Source organism: Halichoeres trimaculatus, unplaced genomic scaffold (genome assembly GCF_033239565.1).
Source record: "Halichoeres trimaculatus isolate MK-OKI-2021-1 unplaced genomic scaffold, fHalTri1.1 fHalTri1_scaffold_23, whole genome shotgun sequence".
NCBI lineage: Eukaryota > Metazoa > Chordata > Actinopteri > Labriformes > Labridae > Halichoeres > Halichoeres trimaculatus.
Window position 1 is genome coordinate 23,232,952 of NW_027437201.1, and position 21,149 is coordinate 23,254,100.

Genomic DNA, 21,149 nt, shown 5'->3' on the forward strand with positions numbered 1-21,149 from the left:
TTTCTTTCTGATTTCTGTGATTGATTTTGTAGTGATGGTGGACACTGGAGCCTAACTGTCAGACAGAAAAAGGACAGAAGAGCAGAAGAAAGATAAACAGAAGAGAGATAGAGCACGAGCTAAAGGCTAAAAGGGCTAAACTGTTTGTGCTAACGTTGATTCCAACCCACAGTCAGCAGTTATTCTGCAGTGGTCTGTTCAAACTTGAGAGTCTATCAATAAAATGAAGAGTGAGGTTACGTGTTAGCTAACGTTACACATTACAGACACGTCTCACAGCACCAGGCTGCCGATAGCACTACATATGGTCAGCTACTAAACTGCTGTAACAAGTGACAGTTAGCTTGTTGACACTTAAGCCTGCAGATACATCGTATCACGTAGCTGCTGATAGCACTATCCTTACGAAAGACAAATATATGTACCAATATATTTTTTGAAATGTATTGTAATATATTATTGATATATTATGATATACATGGAATAATATATTGAGGGCACATATACAAAATATTATATATTCATGAAATATATTGCAATATATTGCAAAATATACAAATGATTGCCACTTTCCATATATTGCAATATATTGAAAATATAAATACTAAATCTCATAAATGGGAATATATTACCTAATATATGACATATTTTCCAATATGCTGCAATATATTTTTCTTTCGTAAGGGTACATATGGACTGCTACTAAACTACTGCATAAACGTACAGTTAGCTTGTTGACACTTGAGCCTGTGGATACATCGTAGCACCAGGCTGCAGATAGCACTACATACGTTTTAAACAACAGTGCAACGTGACTGTACTGATAAATACCTTACCTCCCGGCGTTGTATCGGGTAAAAAGTTGACTTGAACAAAGAGAATTTGTTTCGATCTGATCTTGTTTTAATTCCAAAACAAACACATGCCTCGCTATAAGAAATTTACGACAGTGTGTGTGAGACTCCAGGCCAGAAGGTGGCGAGGCAGTCCAGTTGAAACAGATCCTCCTCATAGCATCTTTAAAACCAGATACAAATAAGCGAAATAGTGAGGTAAGAGTAAAATACATGCATGGAAAAATAAACCAGACAAAAATGGTTAAAAAGTTGAAAATGGAAGTGGAAAAAGCAAGGTCCAGAGATTGTAGCTAAATCCGTTAGCTTAGGTTAGATAAAACAGGGTGGTTTGAGCAGTGAGAGCATGAGAGGCCGAAACCCTTCTCCAGGTTCACATGGGAAAGTTCAGAAAGTTTCAGGACCCATATGTCCCCATAATAAGACTGCAGGAGGCTCTAAAGTGAGTATGTGATAATTAAAACCATCAAAATGTGGTTGACATTAACAAACCACCACAGAAGGGAAATGCCAGCACAAAGCAAAGCGTGACGTGTCGTTAATTAGGAGGATGCCGTGGTTAAACCTGTTACCTGAGGACCTCTGATATTTGAGGTAATTGTGGAGGATGTCTCGTTTTTTTAAAGCTGTTGGAGGTGACCATGCCTGTAATTTGTAGAGTGAATCACCTGCTGAGAGGTCTTTTGTTGACGTGACTCTAATGCTTAACATCACTCCAGCAACACAGGATATTTGGTAAACGAAGGTTTGACATCATTTTGGGGGCAAACTCAGCTGAATGCTTTTGTGCCACAGTATGAAACACTGTTTGCAGGAAGAGGACAATGAGATCTATGCAGAGATCCAAAGAGCGGTCAGATTGGAAACACAGTTTGGGTCATGCAGAGAGGAACATTTCCTGTCTTTGTCACAGTTTGAATGCCTGTGTAGTGCTAACAGTAAGACAATGTCATCTGCAAAACATGAGCTGCACAGCCTTGCCTTTTCTTTTCTTTTGAAAATGAATGCATGCTTTATTTATTGTTGTTCTGCATCCACAAAACCACCCACGCAGGCATTTTGACATAAAAATCTCCAACTGTTGAGAATCAAAGAAGGGAAGCCAGGGTCAGGCTCGGTACAATCTGCTTTGCTAAACTTCATATGACTCGAAGGTCTGCAGGAATTTACGTTATGTGGGAGAGACTCGAGAGCCGTGCACCTGACTTAGCATGTTAGCTCATGTCATCTTTTGGTGACACGACAAAATTACACTCATTTCAGTGGGGGGAAAAAACAGCGTATTTAAGAACAGTAACACTGATAATTTTTTTTTTTTTAAAAACTCACAAATAACCAAACTTCCTGTACAAAGACCAAGTTTTGTTGTTATACACACACAGAAGGTCTGCCTCAGGAAGTTAAGCAATGTTTTCGGAAGAATAAAGCATTAACCCTAAACTTAAAGGTAGTGTCTGCAAAAATTTTTGCGACTTGTTAGAAAAACACAACATTCGAACTGGGCTCAGTGCCAGCTGCAGCACACACCCACAGCCTCCAACCTCGACAACGTGAACGTACTCTCTAGCCCAGCAACCACCTGTAGCGTCACGTTTCTACATGACTCGAGATCTGTGCTCCTGACTTAGCATGTTAGCACATGCTAATCATGGGTATTTGACACATGCCTGGTTAGCAGAAAGCTAACTCACGTTGCTTTTCATCTTGTGCTGCTCTCCAAGGTCCTGAAAGCGAGTGAAAGCCGAGCCAAGCTTCACCCTCGTTTAGGAAAAAGTTTTATCTGTTTGGAGTTTGGTTTTACTTTGGTTACTTTTCTTCCTCCTTGCTATCGTAGCCGCTCTGATTAGCTTCTTCCACTTGCTAATCCACACGCAGAGTCACAGGGTACACTGAAGTAACCATGCTTACTCTCCGCCGTGAAATGTCCTAAAACAACCAAAAAATCAGCATCCAGGCTGAGGAGGAGGTTTGAGGCAGACACTGACACTGACACACATGTATAGAGGCCCAGAACTGTGTTTTAGCTTAGATGCTCACTCTATGTTGAAGTTTATCAGTTAGGGACCATTTCATCTTTTTAATTATGAATTTTTATGCAGTAACTTCGAAAGAAAACCTGGTTTTACTTTTCCAAATGCATCAAACACTGACTTCAGAAGGTGATTCACAGAGTCCCAGAGGAAATCAGGTGAAGCTCAGGTGATACTAATCCATGGGAACAAGGATTAGGACAGAAAATGGGATTACAGTCCACTGTGAGGCTACTTTATTACAGTGTCAGACATATTCACACAGAGAGCTCGGATGATCCCAGGGACAGGGTTTGGCTGTGTTTGAAACAAAACCTCCAGCAGCCAAAAACAGACAAAAACAGTTGCGGTTAAATAGCGTTTTAAATAGTTTCGTGACAGAGTAATGGAAAGTGTCCAACGCCAGCCGAGCAGCTTTGTTCCCTCACAGACAGCCCCGCTCCACGGAGAGCAGCCCTACTGACACACTGACAGAGATAAACGCCTGACATTCATTAAACGCAACAATAAAGCCCGACATTGACCACAGGATTTACAGATTCACCCTCAGAGAAATACATTTCAACATGAAAAGAGAAGAGATATGTGAGTTTAATAACTGGATGAAAGCTCTTCACTTTAATTGGAAGTCAGTTCAGTACACAATGTTCGCTTATTCCTCACATGTTCAGCTGAAAATCAATCAGAGTGAAGCCAGTCCAAATCAATTCTTAATACATTTATCTAACAAGAGTCGCCCACTCAGGATCCAGTGAGAGGCGTTAAATCACAGCTCCACGTTGAATAATTCCTCTGAGGAGTGCGTTATTGTTCAAGCAGCGTGAAGCTGAAACGGCTTTTTTATACAAACAATGATCGACTTCACACTGCTCTTCTTCGTTAATAGCCATGGATCCCCTAATGCTTTCACTCTATCCTCTGTATCCAGTTATTTATTATACAGCTAATAACCCCGCTGCTTTTAACAAGCTGTCTTCAACGAGCTGTCTTTGTCACCAACACCCCGCAGCTCGTTCAGCGCTCACTGGAGCAGCCTGAAACATTTTTACAGAGTCAACAAACACCTCCAGAAAATATCTGTGATCAAGAAAACTCACAGGCTCTTTAGCGCCCCCATTCAACCAGCAGTTATGGGAAAAATGGACAAAACGCCTGATTTGTTTGGGAGCTGTCTGAAGCAGGGGCAGCTTCAAGGGTAGTGTCCGTGGATGTTTCCTCTGTATTCCTTTCAGTCTCCATCTGTAGCAGCTCTTCTTCTGTGTGCTCTGGTTCATACAGGTATCCTTTTGGTTCCAAAGTGAATGGAACTTCATCGTCGCTGTCATAGTCACTCATTTTGAATTTCCTACGCTGCCTCACAATCCTTAGAGTACAAACAAAAGAATTACGATACTTGATCAAACTTACACGAGGCTACAACCGGCGCCTGAAGCATAGCTTGTTTACATTCCCTACGGCTGAAAGGAGAAGAGGGGACGGAGCGCACTAGCGCTGCGCGGAAGGACACATGACCAGTTAGTTAGGTCCAGATAAATGTTTATATTTCCGAAGACTTAATGCACTTAAAAAATATTTGATGTATCGTACTCTTAAACTGTGGTATTACTTTTTGATTTTATTTCTTGTAGGCAGAGAAAATAGCCTTTGAATTTGGTACGGTCTGTCCCTGTTAGCGTCTATTTCCTCGTCACGATCGATTAAAGTTTGTGTCTTACTGAGGGAGAGGAGACAACTTTCTACTGTATCTAATGTCCTTAGTGGTCACATAGAGCTCATACAACCCCACTTCAAAAAAACTGAACTGTCCCTTTAAGCTTGTGTAGTGGTAGGAAATGATTGGAAAAGTGGCTTCATACTGTGTGTGCAATAAAAATGCTGTTATTCAGAGGCAGCAACCACTGATAATAAGTTGTTCGTTTTTTTCCCCCATATCGTCATAAATATCGCTATCAAAAAATTTCCTTACAATACCGTGGTATAATTTTGAGGCTATATCCCCCACCCCAACTGTGGTTGATGTAGCTGCTCTTATAGATCATAATACATGAAAAGTTGAGGCGGCACAGCCCGTTAGAGCGCAACTTTGGCTGATACCATTGAGAGACATTGCTGTCTGATGCACTCAAACGTTATAAAATGTTATCAAACATTAAAGGATCAAAAAGCAAAGTACTATGTGGTAACTTTTGTCATTGAAGGCCCACCCACGATTGAAATCCTGGCTCCGTCCCTGGTCTAAAGCCTTCCAGCTGCACTCGCCTGGGGTCAAGTGAAATGTGACACGTGGATATAAAGATATCCCGGCTATATTCTTCCACCTTGACACGAATAGCCGAGGGGAAGGTCGTGAAGTGAAGACCCAGGCAGAGGAAGGAGTGTGTCCCAGAGGATCAAAGAGAAGCCGTAAACCAGCCTCTAATCTGCTCAACGTGAAGTTACCAACCCAAAGAACAGTTGTTCAGCAGGTGTGGACGAAGACAGTTAATGAAAAAGACACGACACTGGCAACATGTGGGTTTGCTGGCACGGCGAGGAGGGGAACTCGACTGTTTCCACGTTTCTGCAGCCGTCAGCTCGCTTTGATCTGGTTTAGTCAGACGAGATGTAAGCGGTGTGTTTTATCACGCAGACAGGTACGGTCACAGTCCGTCAGGGCGGCGTGGAAACAGTTACCGCCGCTCCAGGTTCAAACAGGGATTTCTTTAGGCCCAGAGCTTCAGTTTGATATTCCACCCAAGACTTGAAAGAGAAGGGATAATCTGAGGTTTAGCCTCTCACCGCCTGCTGCACGACTTTCTAAAGTCCTGCAAAGTGTCTGTGAGGAAAGGTGTCAGCGCCTAAAGGACGTATTTTAGGATTGTGGGGTTAGGGGGCATGTAAGGAGGGATTCACAATACAATCTGGAAACCATACATGTGCAGATTTTGGGCAGTGCAAGTAAAAACTCGAAGGTGTTTTTTGTTGGATGAATCAGTTATTCATTGTCACGTTATAGGAGGAGAATAATAAATCTTCACTTAACAGAAAGCCTCACCTGCCTGTTTGACTTTCACAAAAACACAGGAAATCAAAAGAAAAGTCAAAGATGAAGAAGAGTTTTAAAGTTACAGAGAGAGAGATGAATGAAAAAAACACAAAATGTTAATCAGGTTTTAAAAGAAGAAAGTTAAACACAGGTGAAAAGTTTTTGTCTCCAACTTTAAGATTCAATTTTTTTCTAAAAAACAAACTAAGAAAGCAGGAAGGAAATAATCATCTTTGGAGGAACTGACGTATCAGACAAGCTCAAAGAGTCAGAGATCATAAATCATTTCAGGAATGGATTTAAAGACTCTTTTAGCCCCAGGTTGGGGAGAGTAAGAGTCCTGTTTCCACAGCCAAAGGCGCCCCCTTGTGGTAGTAGCCGTGTAAGCCAGGTGCAGATAGCTGCATTAATTACCTACTAGCATGATGCCATAGCAGCGCGACACAGAGTCCAACGAATAAGAAAAACTCGACACAGTAAACAAAGAGCAAGAGAACAGGACGATAAGTGACGATTCTTTCGACCAATCAACAGTCTCCAGTGTTGTAGCTCCACCATCTGGGATCTGATTGGTTTAGTCTGGCAGCCCAATGAAAGGGTCCGAAAAGTGGGACAGTGGGGATCTGTGGCAGGATTAGTCAGCAGAAAAGCTGTAGAATGTGTGCTGTAGACAATCATACAAGACCCTCAGATCCGAGTCCAAAGGGAGTAGCAAGTCATTTGGTCCAAGTCTCAGCAAGTCTTAAGTTTTTCTGTTGTGGGCAAGTCAAGTCGAGTCACAAAGGTTTCAATCCAAGCCGAGTCAAGTCACAAGGTTGTGAAGTCTAGAAACAGGTTATATCTCAGGTTTGTATCTTGAAGAGGGAAACCTTGTATTCCTAGAGGAAATTTCAGAAAATACCATCAGATTAGTTATAAGCAAGTCATTTGGTCCAAGTCTCTGGCAAGTCTCAAAATTTGTTGTCGTGGGCAAGTCAAGTCAAGTAGAGTCACAAAAGTTGTCAGGTCAAGTCACAAAGGTTGTGAAGTCAAGTCGAGTCGAGTCACAAAGGTTGTGAAGTCGTGTCACCAAGGCTGTGAAGTCGAGTCACAAAGGTTGCCAAGTCCAGTCACAAAGGTTGTCAAGTTGAGTCACAAAGGTTGTCAGGTCAAGTCAAGTCAAGTCACAAAGGTTGTCAAGTCAAGTCCAGTCACAAAAGTTGACAAGTCAAGTCATAATTGTTGCCAAGTCAAGTCACAAAGGTTGCCAAGTCAAGTCAAGTCGAGTCACAAAAGTTGCCAAGTCCAGTCACAAAGGTTGTCAAGTCAAGTCGAGTAGAGTCCCAAAGGTTGTGGAGTGGAGTCACAGATTATATCTCAGGTTTATATCTTGAAGAGAGAAACCTTATCTTCCTAAAGTAAATATCAAAAAAACCCATCAGATCAGTCTACACCTCTGCATGGATTAAACTATATATTTAATAATATAAAGAAGAGGTATAATTATATTATTATATAGTCGCTGTTATTAGCTAACAACTGCACTGTGATGAATGTGCCCATTGGCTGCTTGTGTGCTAGTGATCTTGCTGCACACCTGTCTCCAATCCATCAATCAATTAATAAAAGTGTGAACCTATAGCATGGCAAAGATGCTACGAGTCGTTTGACTAAGCTTGTCCAAGTCGAGTGGAGTCTCAAGTTTTTTTCCCTCAAGTTGAGTCGAGTTGCAAATGGTCAAATTTGGTACTCAAGTCTGACTCGAGACAAGTCTTTATGACTTGAGTCCAATTGTCTGGTGTGCTGCAGCAAGACAAACCAAACTGAACCGCTTTGTGCAAACAAGGCTAGAGTTGATCAGTAGTCAATGACCACAGGGACAGATTATATCCAAGTATTCCCCAGAAGTTTTGTAAAATCCTAAAACAGAGCTAAGACAGTTGATGTTTTGGAAATCAGTTGATAGAAACTTGAACACAGTGAATTACTCTCAAAACAAAGAGTAACCTCACTCTAACTTTCAGAAAATGTAGGTTTTGTCACACTTTTCCAAACTGAACAAAAACAACAGAGAGCAGAAAGCAGCACTGTGAGGAGCCTTGAGCACTCAGAGAAGTGGCTTTAAAACACAGTATGGGATCAAAAGGTGTCCCGGTCATGACGTCAGGACACCGACTTCTTTTATTTTACCTCTCTTTGTTCTTCTCCTGAACAAACCCTGAGCCTCACTGCTCATCCTGTAAGGGCATCCAGGAGGACACAGACACATTAAAGCTGCTTCTGATCTTCCTGCTTTAACAGGAGCAGCAGGCAGAGATGGAGACGAGTGCCTCATAACATCACTTCCAGTTAGTGACTGAGTGCTGGAAGAAAACCTCAGCGTACACACTCCAAAAGGCACATGGAGCCGCACAAAGATAACTCGTGTGACAGTAACTTGAAAGACAAAGATCAAAACGACACAAAGAGCTCTGAGAGAAAGCACACAGTCTGAGTTAATTCGTTGATTCAGATGATTAGGTTAATAGCTCGTTTAGAGTAACTTTTTAGTGTTCCCCTTTTTTTTTTGAGCAGTGTAGTCACATGTTAGATCAGGCATGGGCAAACTACGGCCCGGGGGCCACATGCGGCCCGTTAAACGTTTTAATCCGGCCCGCCGAACTTGAAAAGATTATAAATGAATAAACCTTGTTAATGTTTTATTTTCCCAATTCTGATGTTTTCCCATTAGATGGCGCACTGTAGATACATTGGCTTTGTTGAGGTGAAGCGTAGGCCTATTACTCCACATTTGCACTTTACCCTCTGACCGATCAGCCCTTCTGTAAAGATGAACGGACCTAAGAAAAGGAAAGTGGACAAAACAAAACTCATCGAAACACGTGGAAGTGCACATATTCGCGCTGATAAGATGGAGTTAATCGTCAGTGATCTGTTACTTATAAAAAAAAAAAAAAGAGCTTAGGAACATGTCTGTATAAACCTTCAATGTGAGTTATTTGTCTAATTTTTATTTAGAGACGTTCACATTTAATATCAAAATATTACACAAACAATTTTGACACAATCTTTTATTATTTTTTGTTTTTTTCATTTTTAAAACCAGGACAGAAGAAACATGTTTTTCTGTTTTTCTGTAATTTTGTTTTTCTGTTTTTCCGTTTTTCCGTTTTTCCATTGTGGTTTTAAAACAGAAAAACAAAAAAAACAAGTATATTTTTTTCTTCTTTTTTTTTTTTTTTTTTTTTTTGAAACAGAATAATGAAAGAACGAACCATACACAGATTAAATATCCCATTATAATTCCATTCTCTCATATTCTAATTTTAATTTCAAAACAAAATCAAAACAGCGAAAAATAGACCGTTATTTTTTTTTCTGATTTTTGATTTCAAAACGAAAAATTGAATAACAAGTCGTTCTCCGTTTTCCGATTTGGGATTCTAAAACGGATATGGAATGAACGAATGATTCCCTGATAGTTACCAAAGCACTCCATCCATCTGCTCCTGGTCCGGCCCCTTGGTCAAATGTTAGAACCCATTATCACTGAAAAAAAGTGGTCATATTAGGGCCACGTGTTGCCATCTTCACTGATTATATTATGGGATGTTTACAGGAGAATACGAACATACCAAACTGGAGACTTGACGGCGTTGGTTTAGAGGAGGAAAGCTGCAGCAATGAGGGAGCAGGGAGAGGAAATTCCTGCAGCTTTAACCAAGTGCCAAATCAGAAAGACATGGTTTATTGGTGACTGTGAGAATGAAGCAGATGTAGTAACGACAGCAAACACGTCTGGAGCTGCGTTTGTGTCTCACATGCTCAAATATGTTAAAATAAATCAGGATTTAGGTTTCAAACACGATGTAATAAAGCCTTTCACCGCCTGTTTGCCCATGCAGCACATGTTGACACACACACACAGTATCAACACGTGTCATTATGAGCAGCCTCTGTCTGCAGGTGTAACTGTGTGTGGGGATGAGGACCCTTCAGGACTGCAGGGCTGAGATAAGGAGCAGCCAGCGAGCAGCAGGGTAAGCCTGATCGCTGTGTCCTGCCAGAAAGGAGCCAAAGCTGCAGCACACACTCAGACGCCTCTGGGTGCAAAGAGAGGAACACACACTCTGCCTGAGACCCCCAGGTGTTCAGAGATACATCCAACCCCTGCACGGACACAGACAGGCTTATCTGGCTGCATCTCTCAGGGCGCTCCTCACCCAGAGGAGCAGTTTTTCAGATTTAACGTGGCTGTGAGCCAAGGTTAAGTATGGTCAAGGGTGTGTGCAGGATATTACCATAACAGCTCTGATAACCACAATAATTACCCTGCAAATCTGCTTCCTGGCACTGCTGCAGAGACTCAAACCCCTGCACAGCTTACCAAGCAGACGCCGGTGCACAGGTTGCTTAAAATATCTCAAATGAAAACAAGAATGCAGCTTTCAGCCAGCGAGAAATGCTTCTGAGGTGCCTTCTCCTGTGACCTGGCTGAATAATTTATGTCTGCAGGGTTACAGGAAGCGGCAGGAGCAACCACTCAAAGCCAACGAGCCCTCACTTCCTCAGCATATTGAGATCCACTTATGGCTCTGATGAGCTTTTGATGACGGAGCCTTGGCAAAGACGGGCAAATACGCACCTCACCGTCTGACAGCTGCCGCGGCTGCCAAGTGGGCCATGAGGTGGTTTGGCTGAGCCAGCTAAGGGGGCCTAGAGGAGGAGAGGAAATGATAAAGGAAGGAGCGGTAATGAAGGGAAGACATCAGACGCACGGTTCACAGCGTCGCAGTTTAGGTGGCAGCTGGTCTGAGAGCGTGGGAGCAGAGTTATCCCGCTTTCTGTTCCTCACAGAGACAAGAGCACAACTGCATCGCTGATAGGCATCTGAAACAAGAGAGAGTCAGCCGCTTAATCCCCTCAAAGGTTTAAAAGTTGCCTGAACGATGGGCTGCAGCCTCCAGAGGAAGATAACCACACATACACAGACTCCCACAAGCCGTGTGAGCATAATATCATGAAACAGCCCCGACATCCAAGTCCCAATTGCTGTAGAGAAAAGGAAGTGAGGATTCATTTTCTCCACTTCTTGCCCTTCGGCGTCGGACTTAAGGAGATTTTGTTCTCCACAGAGAGAGAGGAGCGGGTAAGGCTGCAAGTGAAGCCAACCATCGAACCGACTGCAGCCAAAGCCGACCTTAAAACTGCTTCAAACTTTATTTCATCCCCACAAAAATACAAACTAAGACAAGTTCTTCAGCGGGAAAAGTCCTCAGATATATAAAAAGTAAACACGCCATTCAGGAGATTCATGGTTGTTCATATCTTTAAGATTAATATTGTCTCCATGACAACACCACGTCAGCTGATGAAGTTTTGATTTCTTTCTGATTTCTGTGATTAATGTTGTAGTGGTGGTGGACACTGGAGCCTAACTGTCAGACAGAAAAAAGGACAGAAGAGCAGAAGAAAGAAAAACAGGAGAGAGATAGAGCACAAGCTAAAGGCTAAAAGGGCTAAACTGTTTATGCTAATATTGATTCCAACCCACAGTCAGCAGTTATTCTGCAGTGGTCTGTTCAAACTTGAGAGTCTATCAATGAAATGAAGAGTGAGGTTACGTTAGCTCTGATTGGTAGATGACTGGCAGGTAGTGATGGGTAGATAGGGCCTCATGAACCACACATTACCCAAACTGTGTTGATACTGTGAAACTGTGTCGCTCAATACTGACACCTGCTGGATCTGAAACATCATTGCAGGAAACAGAGTTGAGAGACTCAACTGGCGTACTGATTCAATGACCTAGAATACACAAAATTATTTGAACTATTACATTTTATATTGTATAGTAATCTAAATGTAAAATATCTTTTATATCTTTAAAACATTTAGTCAATAAAAAATATGAACACATCTTCTAACATGTGAATCAAGGTTAAAAAGTCGTGAATGATGATGTTGCTTATGCACCTATCTTTGAGGCAGGGAGGTTTTGATTTTCAAGAGGAACTGAATGAAAAAAAAGGAAATAAAAAACAAACACTGTATTGCTGATATAAGATCAAAATGGTCTGAAATCTTACTTTTCCTTCTGGCTCTGTATCTCAGTGGCTTTGAGAATAGAATTGTGCTTCAAGATATCTGTGATTTTTTTCGGCAATGACACATACCGTCAACAGATGTGATCCGTAAACACAGTTTGGTGCCTCAGTGAGAAAGGCGACACAGCAGCTGTATCGGTCACGTGACTTTCTCAAAGCAATATGCACACCGACACGAGGCTTCACTCTGAGAGCCGGGCACATGCCCCGAGGCATCAGTGTCACCGGACCCATCACTACTGGCAGGACAGAACCAGGATTCACTAACGTTACACAATATGTCTCACAGCACTGGGCTGCCGATAGCACTACATATGGACGGCTACTAAACTACTGTAGGAACTTACAGTAAGCTTGTTTTTATGTTAGCCTACTGATATGTCGTAGCACCAGGCTGCCGATAGCACTACATATGGACGGCTACTAAACTACTGTAGGAACTTACAGTTAGCTTGTTCTTATGTTAGCCTACTGATATGTCGTAGCACCAGGCTGCCGATAGCACTACATATGGACGGCTACTAAACTACTGTAGGAACTTACAGTAAGCTTGTTTTTATGTTAGCCTACTGATATGTCGTAGCACCAGGCTGCCGATAGCACTACATATGGACGGCTACTAAACTACTGTAGGAACTTACAGTTAGCTTGTTCTTATGTTAGCCTACTGATATGTCGTAGCACCAGGCTGCCAATAGCACTACATATGGACGGCTACTAAACTACTATAGGAACTGACAGTTAGCTTGTTGTCACATTAGCCTACAGATAAGTTGTAGCACCAGGCTGCCGATAGCACTACATATGGACGGCTACTAAACTACTGTACGAACTGACAGTTAGCTTGTTGTCACATTAGCCTACAGATACGTTGTAGCACCAGGCTGCCAATAGCACTACATTGAGCCTGCTACTACAACATTAGCTTGTTGTCACATTTCAAACTGTAGTGCTACATAACTGTTGATAAATACCTTGCGTTGTGGCGTCGTATCTGGTAAAAAAGTTAACTTGAACAAAAAAAATTTGTTCCAAAAAAAAGAAAAACCACACACCTGGTTAAAAGTCAGATCTTTAGTTTGCTGAAAAATTTGCTTGAACTTAGCATAATGTCTTAATACAAGTTACTTTTGCAGCAATTCAGACCTCATTTTGTCTTTGAATAACTTTAAATAAGACATTTTCCTGGACTGGTGAGGTGAATGTGGCTCATGCTGAGTCTAAAAAGACATTTTTAGTGAAAATGAGACGAAAACACTTGATAAGAGTTCATTTTCTATGATAAAGCACAGTTTGCTCTGAGTCTTTGTTTACTTCCACTCTTGGTGGATAACCTCTGTTCCCATGCATGCGATGTTGGGAAAGCTGCTCTCAGTGTTTGGAAACTTAAAAATAGTTTGTTTTGGCCTGAGTTTCACTGTTGATCCCATCGCTGAAGTAATCAATGAACTCCAGCGCTGTGAAATGAGTTGCTTAACTCTGATTTTGGCAGCGTTTGTTCAGTAACCTCAGACAGAGAAAGGAGAAGGTTCAGCTCTGCAGCGTGGAGTAACTCTTCAGTAGTGTGCCAAGTGCTTGTTTGTGTAAAGTCTGGTTGTGTGTGTGTTTTCTCTCGTAATAAGACTCTCACACCACTGCGTTGTGAGCTCTCTCGTATCTGCGCTGGATGCTTCGCTGAAAGTTTGGAAAATTGGCACCAGCTCTGAATCCTGTTTCCAGTTTTTCTGTGAAGGAAGATTAAAGAAAGACGTCTTAATTTCTTTATGGGAGCTGAAAAGGAGCAGGTAGAAACATCCCACTGCGTTGTTTCCCTCTGTGTCACTGTTGGCACGAGTTTCTGTCTCAAATCCATTTTTTGTTTTCCCATTTCAAGCTTTGAAGAGCTGTTTTTTCTTTTAAAATGACTTCAAATAAACCTTGTTCTGTAATGATGTTGCTAATGGAGCTGAGAGGAGAAGGGAAGTGTATAGTAAGGCTGTAATTAAGAGCCTGGCTTAATTTGCTCATAATACGGAGCTTTCCCTCGACAATTATCAGTATTCTATAAATCTGGAGTAATTTATCACACATCCTGTAAATAATTTGAGTTTTTTCTTTAATTTCCTGTCAGCACCACTTACCATCTCATTGCTTTTTATGCTGTTTCCCCTCAAACATCTAACTGCTTAGAAATTACTCCAATTATGTAGTTCTTGAGAGATGAACTGCAGCTTTTGCAAGGCTTGCACTCTGCACGTCGTGCTATAATTAGGCTTCTGTGTGTATTCAGGGGAGCTGTTTACACTCACCATTTGAGTAAAGTGTGGTAGATCTTGAGAAATTTATGAATAGGCCCCGAATGAATGAATCTGCACCTGACCCACTTTCTTTGAACGGAGTATAAATAGCCGAGCTGTAACGTGCAGCTGCGGTGTGAAAGTGAACTGTGAAAAGAGATATTGCACAGATTAACACTCAGCGCTGGGTTGGCCTGGACTTGCTTGTGTAACCTGTGATGCAGACGTGAGCGGCTGGTGATGGGTTGATAAGTCAGTCGTTTCACAGAACATCATAAAGTAGAAAATGAGATAATGGATCTTCCTGTTTGTGCAGTTGGATGTAAACAGTGTAGGGAGGGCTTCTGGATGTATGGTTCCTGCTTATCTCTATTTATGGGAAGCCTTTGATAAGAAAACTGTCCAAACCGTGGAGTGTATGAGGTGCACTCAAAGAAATAACTTCCTGAGTGAACGCAAGCCCCAACAAATTGAAAATATGTTGTGTTAACATAAAGTTTTAGCATTACTATTATTTATTTGCATTTTTGGCTTAAATTAATTTGAAAAGGTTGTTTCAACACATTCACTAAGGTTAGACGTTCGAACCATGAGTGAGGAGGGACTATTCCACTCTCATCCACCTATCCATCACTATCTGTTGTATTTTGCTGATTTCATGGTTGTAATGTTTTCTTGATTTTATTGTTGTTGTTTTATCCTGTACAGTGTCCTTGTGTGCTTGAAAGGCGCTTTTAAACAAAAAGTATTGTTATTTACTATTTTTACACAGTGGATATAAGACTAGAGCTGCACGATTTGGGGAAAAGGTGCGATTTGCGATTAGATGGACAATATTGCGATTGCGATTGTGCTTGCGATTTAATAAAAAAAGTTGTGTCATGATGAGTCTACAGACTTGCTTGGTTATCATGGAGAAAAATCTGAATTGCATGTGCTGACATTGCGATTGCGATAATCGTGCAGCCCTATATAAGACCCTGCTGTACATTAAGCTGTGGAAACAGGCTGTCTGTGCAACACTGCATGGACTGGCTGTGTGGACTTTTAAACACTTCATTTAAAAATTGGCCAACATAGGTTTGACTATCAGCACATCTAGTTTTATAAACATAAAAAACCCTGTAAAAATCATTGGTTACATGGGCTGAGGCATAGGAAGCACAGACAGTCTATCCGCGCTGTGGAGCATGAACAATCGATCTGTGCTGTGTAGCACAGACAGCGGGTATGTGCTGTAGAGCACAGACAGCAGGTCTGCGTTGTGGAGCACAGACAGCAGGTCTGCAATGTGGAGCACAGACAGCTGGACCGCGTTTTGAAGCACAGACGCTGGACTGTAGTGTTGTGCGAATCATGAACGAATCGTTCAATACCCGAGAATCACTTTACTGACTCAAGAATCATGATTCTTTGCCCCAAATGACTCATTTACTGCCACAGTACAAAGCTCACAGTAGCCCAGCCCCTCACTCACATCACAGGAGAATGGCTGCTACGTAGAACTCACAGTGTATACGGATCACTAACTCACTCATAGTATGACTCAAAGCACTTACGAGTCACTCACCAGCTCCAACATACGTAGCATGGCTCGACTCTTAGCACATACAGGTAGCACTTACTCACTCACAGAAGGACTCATACAAGTTGAGCTGGCGGGTGACTCGTATGATCTTTCACTCTTTTTTTCACATTGGAGTGTATTAATTGTCCTCTTCAGTCATTTCGCTGGTATGAATCTCTCTGAAATATAGATTTCTATGCACTTTCTGGGTACCTGACTCGAGTGACTCTAATGACTCAAAAACCCGATTCACTTTGGTGAGTGACTCATTTGCACTCGATTCAGTAAAAAGAATCGAGTTTCCCATCAATACTGGACTGTGCTGTGGAGCACAGACAGCTGGTCCAAGCTGTGAAGCACAGACATGCTGTGCCCCCTGTGCACCAATCCAATATACAGCAGGGTCTCATACGCACTTTGTTCCCATCTCACTCACGGTTTCAATGAGCTGTCACAACAAAAGTTTCTAGTTTATGTCCAGATGCACCTTTGGCAACAACAAATGGGATGTTCCCCAGCTCAATCTAAACCCTTGGGTTGAGTTTACATAAAGCAATCTTGCAGTTTTAATGATTTTGCACATCATGCTAAAACAACATATTTTATTCATGTTTAACCACTAAACATGAAATAATATAGTAGAAGCTACATGTTTTTACACATGCTGATTAAACAAACACCCGTGTGGCTTTTTTTTGAGTGAATACACAGCACCAGAAACCAACGTGGGATGTCAGCCCAGACTTGAATCTCACATCTGATGTATGTTTGGTCATGAGACTTGAAAACAATGGCAGTGAACTCACTCTATTCACACTGCCTACCGCAAAGCTGACACTGACATGTAGTCCTGTTAATTGTGTCTTTATTCTCCCTGCATGTGTGTGTGTTTCATTTCTGTAGTGTTAGTAAAAAAAAAAAAAAAACAGCGCCTACCTTTCAGAATGCACACAGGAACTGATAAGTGCCTCATTGCTATTTTTATCAGCACGCTGTTTCCAAAGAGAACATGTTATGCTAACAGTGTGTGTGTTCTTGTGTATGTGTATGTGTGTTGGGAGTATTTACAACCCCAGTATTAATAGCCTGTCCCCTTTCTCTCTGACAGATACGACTGAGCCACACTGGAAGAGGAAGAGAGACCAGAACCTGTTGGAGATGGTCCAAAGAGACCACAACACCACAGCTGAGAAAAAGGACTCAACAGGTGTTAAAGCAGCAACAAAAACTGAACGAGGAGCTGTTTGCTGCTCTTTAAGACTCTGTGTAATAAAAACAGCCTCTCTGTCACATACGGATGTGAAGATATCGTCCACAGACTGACAGGAGTCACGACAAGCAGAGACTGATGTGGAGACGAAGGATAACATCATGAAAGTGTCAGTGGTTTGATGTATAAACTAAAAGAGAATCGTGTTATGGTGTCACTGAAGCTGGAGAAATATGTGTCGGGTATGTTAATATTTAAAACTGAGGAAAAAAATGCATGAAAAGCTTCAGTTTTTCTACATGAACTGCTCCGAAGGACATCCCAGTGTTTGACTCATCAAAACGTCACATTTGAGCCCATCCTCTTCAGGTGATAGCGTCTGTCACACAGAGTTTTGTCTTCATGCTTTAAAAAATGTAGATTTGTCAGCTTGTGTGCGGTGCAACGGAGTAAAAAGGTGGAACTGAAAAGAAGAAAAAGACACGGTGGGTTTTTGTCCTGTGAGGGTTAAAATGAGAAACGTAGAAGAAAACAATCTGTATATCATTTGTGAATCGAAAAACAAAACATAGAAAATGGTACATAAATGGCTTGGCCTGTGTTCCGTTTTTTTGATCTGTTTAAACTGATGGAAAATTGAAAAAGGAACAAGTTTTCATTTATTTGTTTAATTTCAAAACGCGAGAAACAGAAAACAAACTTTTTCAGTGTTTTGTTTTTGATTCATAATTGAATATCAACTGAACGAACGATTCACAGATTAAAAACGTTTGAGTTCTTTATCCCACGATAACATCAGACTTGCACTGGTGTCTTGGAGGGAAATTGTACAAAAGATTCATGTAAAGTAAATATTTGACTTAGAGAAGAAATGAAGAAATATGACGGAGTCCTAGAGACACCTTGTAAATGCTTTTCACCACTTAAATTCATCCATTCACACCACATTCACACTGAGAGCAGAGGCTGTGATGTAAAGCACCATACGTTTTGACTAAATCCATTCCCGCAGATGGTTCAACAGTTTGGGGGGTTAATGTCTCGCCCAAGGACGCTTGGACACCCAACTGTCCAGTTAATGGGTGACCAACTCGACCACTGAGCCTCAGCTGCTCCTCGTGGAAAAATAAAATTGAGGTTGCAAGATTAAAGTTTCAATTTCCTAAGACTAATCTCACAAATTTTAGAGTTTTAAGCATTAAATTCACATGAATGTTGTGAATACAAAAGAGTCAAATCAGAATTTTTCTACAAGGTTAAAGTTTATTTTATTTTGAAGGGACATATGGTAAAAGCTGTTAGGCTCAACTTCACAACATGATCCATGTTACTCATTTTGATGCATGAACAGTACTGTTTTTAAATAGAGATTTACCATGGTTTACTATTAGGGTCCTCACACTAAGGGAGGAAGCTGTAAGGTGTCCTTGCCCAAAGGGACACTTTTGGATTTTGCCCTAATTTGACCTCCTCAGCGTGCTCAAAACCTCACCAAACTTGGCACAACCCTCAGATTCAGCCAACAATTTGATATAATACAAAAATTAACCCCAGTCAAACAAAAATCTGCTCTCTAGCGCCACCTAGGCACACTAAAATGGCTCTCAATGGCAGGAGGAATGTCGTACAGAGATCAAACCAACATCAAAATGTTCGTCTCATTGAGACGCACACATCATACATTGACACCCCTCACCTATCTTTAACAGGAAGCCGGCAATTTGCCTTGAAACTAAAATTCGGACACAATTTTAGGCCCTCAACAAAAGTTATCTTCTCCTTGGGGATACATGTTATCAGCGTAAAATTCACTCAGATGACAGTGTAGGCTATGCTTTGTTAAATCTATTTAGGAATTTATTTTTTCTTAAATGGTTTTTAAATTATGAGCCCTCAAAGTCGGTGAACCCCAAAGAAGCCCTTTCAGCTACCCCCTATTAGAATGAATGAGAGAGCAGGATCCAGCTCCATACAAGCTGCAGCAGTTAGGCCTCTACACAAGAAAGTAAAAGTGGTACAACTTTAAAAATGACATGGATGGATTCCTGACAAAAATTACAACAAAAAATGTCTTTTTTTTTACCTAGATTTGGTCAAAATAGTGGCATCTATGAGGAGACGTTTCAAAACTTCTTTAATTTCCCTCCTCATTCTACACGTTGGTGATGTCACACTGATTGAGAGTTCCATGCAGCTGGTCATGTGACTCACTGAAGGCGGGAAAATGGAATATGTAATATACACATTATTTTTTCTCCAAATTTTACATTTTTTGAGGCCCTTAAATCCTCCGCTGTAATAAAAAAAGAAAAGAGGATGGAGTATGAAGGTTTTTCCCCACTAGATAATAAAAATGCTGATGTATTTTCTATGTTGTACAGTGCACCTTGTTGTAAAAAGTACATTTCCTTTGCACGTTGATACTGTTACTGAATGCTGCTGTGCAATGTTGCTATTTATCAGAAGAAGAAAAATGAAAAAGAGCTTTTGTACATATTTCCTTAGATCTGGAGCCGTGGGACGCTGTTGTAATCCCAGGCCAGTTGATCACACTATGAGGTTTCATTTCTGATTAAACCGTGATACGAAGAGTGTGTGTGTAGCAGAGTCTCAGGTAGGAAGCAGTCTGTTACATCTCTATTGATTTAACTCACAGAGCAGCTGATACAGGCCGCACACACCGCCTGGCTGTTGCATATTTAACCAGACTATCCCCAGCAGATATATTCTTCTTCGATCTGGGAGGTTTGAAACGTGGGAGCCACGAAAATGTGGGAATTTTTATTTACAGCTCTCACTTTGGGATCCTGGGAGTTTTCTATGTGTTGCTTGCTAGCTTTGTACTTCTGTACACTCGAGTAATCACTGCTGGCCGATGTGCAGTGGAGGGAAGCCAGAATTCATACCCTGTGCTTCAGTCTCCGATGTCATAAATAAACCAATTTACTGGCAGCAGATAGAAGTGTCTGTCTGCCAAAGGAATGAAACAGTTTGCTTTCTTTCTGTCCCTTTCTGACTGAGCAGGAGATTACTCTGAATATGAGAGAAGGGAACGATAACAAGAACGTGTTTAATAGAGCTGCTCCCCTTTGTCTGCATTTTCATAAGGACGTTAACGCCAGCGTCGCTGTATTTAAAGCTCACACATGAACTTCTTACACTTGAGATTGAGATTTCATTCAGCTCTCATAACAGAAATTTGCATCGTAATGACAAAGTGATGATAGGCTCTGCCTGCACCTGAGCAGAGAAAGTTTCAGGGACAGATAGAAGAGCAGGGCTCAGCAGAATGAAGACATTTACATGTATTACATCTATGACACTGTCTGCTTATTCAAACAATGATGATAATTAAAGGACCAGTTCGTGTCATGACTTAATTTATCTCAACATGTAGACTTTACATGTACTTCGATTTCAAACTACAAACATGAATATTAAAAGACTCATTAGTCAGCAGATATGGAGGTTCAGGGAGGAGTTCAACCTTTCAGATCAACAACTGTTAGTGCAATAGAAAAAAATACTGAAATAAAGTCACTCTTTAGTGGGGATGGGTACTGAATTAGGTACTTTTATAGGTACCGATCGAATTCTGTCAAAAGTACTGGGTACTGATTCATGTAAAAATCAAAAGGTACCATGTTTAGGTACCTAAATGCATCCTTGTGACTGTGAGGGAGTGGAAGAGTAGGGGACTTTCCATACCATTAGTACCAGTACTGATTGCCAGGTACCGGGCATTGGGTCCGTATCATTTAGCATATCAAACTATAAAAAGTTCTCGGCAGTGCTAACATGAATTCATGGTCCAACAACTGAAAGGATATCCAGTTACATCTGTATAAAAGTCAACACAGGTAAAATTCTGTCATATTTTTGCTGTGTTCACCCATTAACATCAATTTTGTTTTATTGTTTTTATTTCTTTTATTTATTTATTTATTTTATTTATTTATTTATTTATTTATTTATTATTTTTTTAAATCATATATTGATTTTACTGTTGTTTCATTTTGTTATTTTTATGAAAAGATGTCTGATGAGGTGTTGGCTATTGACTAAAATTTGTCCCACTGGAAACTGAATTTGAAAAAAATT

At 41.1% G+C, this 21,149-nt stretch overlaps 1 protein-coding gene and 1 long non-coding RNA gene across 2 annotated transcripts in view; one reads left to right on the forward strand and one right to left on the reverse strand.

Moving 5' to 3' along the window:
• uts2r (urotensin 2 receptor) overlaps positions 1–20,121 on the forward strand; it is a 68,437-nt gene extending 48,316 nt beyond the window's left edge. The window contains exon 4 of the mRNA XM_074662589.1: positions 16,947–20,121. The gene's annotated coding sequence lies outside the window, so the exon portion shown is untranslated. The remainder of the gene's footprint in view (positions 1–16,946) is intronic.
• The window catches only part of LOC141784744 (uncharacterized), a 108,777-nt gene that overhangs the window by 12,666 nt on the left and 74,962 nt on the right, over positions 1–21,149 (reverse strand). The window lies entirely within an intron of this gene.